This window comes from Dermacentor silvarum, chromosome 4, assembly GCF_013339745.2.
Source record: "Dermacentor silvarum isolate Dsil-2018 chromosome 4, BIME_Dsil_1.4, whole genome shotgun sequence".
Classification (NCBI taxonomy): Eukaryota; Metazoa; Arthropoda; class Arachnida; order Ixodida; family Ixodidae; genus Dermacentor; species Dermacentor silvarum.
This window is the reverse complement of record NC_051157.2, coordinates 106,315,058-106,316,427: the sequence shown is the minus strand read 5'-3', so window position 1 is coordinate 106,316,427 and position 1,370 is coordinate 106,315,058. Positions and strand designations below refer to the sequence as shown.

General features: G+C 47.1%; 1 pseudogene; it reads left to right on the top strand.

The window, feature by feature from the left end:
- The first annotated feature begins 618 nt into the window (after window positions 1-618).
- LOC119451122 (U2 spliceosomal RNA) lies at window positions 619-822 on the top strand (annotated as a pseudogene).
- The last annotated feature ends 548 nt before the right edge of the window (window positions 823-1,370 follow it).

Here is a 1,370-nt window from a genome sequence, read left to right as displayed (position 1 = left end):
ATGTGTACCTCAAAAGTGTGGGACGCGGACGGGAGAACGCGGTAAAGAAAGGTGCCAACCAAGTACAGAGTAATTTTATCGGCGAATACACAACCAGAATTCACCAAAAAGAAAGTGGGTGAAACAAAGGTGGTAAACTTGATGTAAAGAATATAGAAACATAAAACTCCAGGGAGATTTACAAATATGGCAAGCAAGAAATCAGGAGAGAAAATATCCGTGCCTTTCCACTCTGTGAAGGTCCAGCAAAGCTGTGTACTCGTATGTGGTGATTGACCGTTGCTCCGGTGAAACGTTCCAAGTTTGCGGGATCGTCGTCGCATGGACGGTTAGAATTTTTTTTTCGCCTCGCAGTCCTGGTGGGCAGCACACTTACGCTTGGCGTCCGCGGCCCGCTCATCGTCGGTGGTCTCCTTCCGCCACCGCAGCACCCATTCCCTTTTCTGTTCACGCCGCCGTTCTTGCTAGGCACGCTGTTCTTCAGACCGTACAACACGCGGCCTACCCATTTGGCAGTCAGAGGAGAGCTGACGAAAGGAGCCTACGTAGAGCATGACGTCACGAGAGAGTCGACACTTTGATTGGTAGGCACTATTTTGAATACGAGGGATGGCGTACATGTTTGGGTTCGAACGTAGACGTGGCCGACGCGGGTCAAAGTGAAGTATCTGTTCTCATCAGCTTAATCTCTGATACGGGTTGTATTTGGACCCAAGATATTAAACTTATTTTTGCAAGTTGGCGGAGTGCTTGAAGCCAGCTTCACCTCCGCCGCGGGTCGGCCCGGTATTGCACTATCTTCGGGATTTTGGATCTGCGTACACTGATCCGCTCGAAACTAGCAATATACAGCGTCGGTGTAAAATTTGTACGGTAACACGAACGGGCAATGCCTTGCTATTTGAGACCCTAGCTAGTTGCCTAAGGTCAAAGCATACAGGAGATAATGTTCTCAACAGGACGAGACAGGTGTATGCTGGAGCAAATGTCTGGAGATGACTCAGCATTTGTAATCAAATGGAAATATATTCCCCCCATCCATGACCGCAGGGAACAGCCACCTTCCAGAAGATATGGGATTCAAAAGGGATGGAAGCATTAACTGTTCTCAGCAGTCGAGATAAGTAAGATCGTTTAGAGCACTGCTGAAAAAAATGCAGGGAAGATGTGAGGCTGGGGACGTTACATACATAGGTAACGGTACGATATAGAGATAAAGGTGTTAATGCGGAAAGAATATCAAGTATAGAGATAGGCAACGCTCTCATTGATATCTCTCCAACCTTGAACAGGTAATTGAACGACACACTCTAGCAAGCTCTACATTGTGCATTGCAAAGGTTAAAGCTTATTAAATGTTGAAGCGAAGC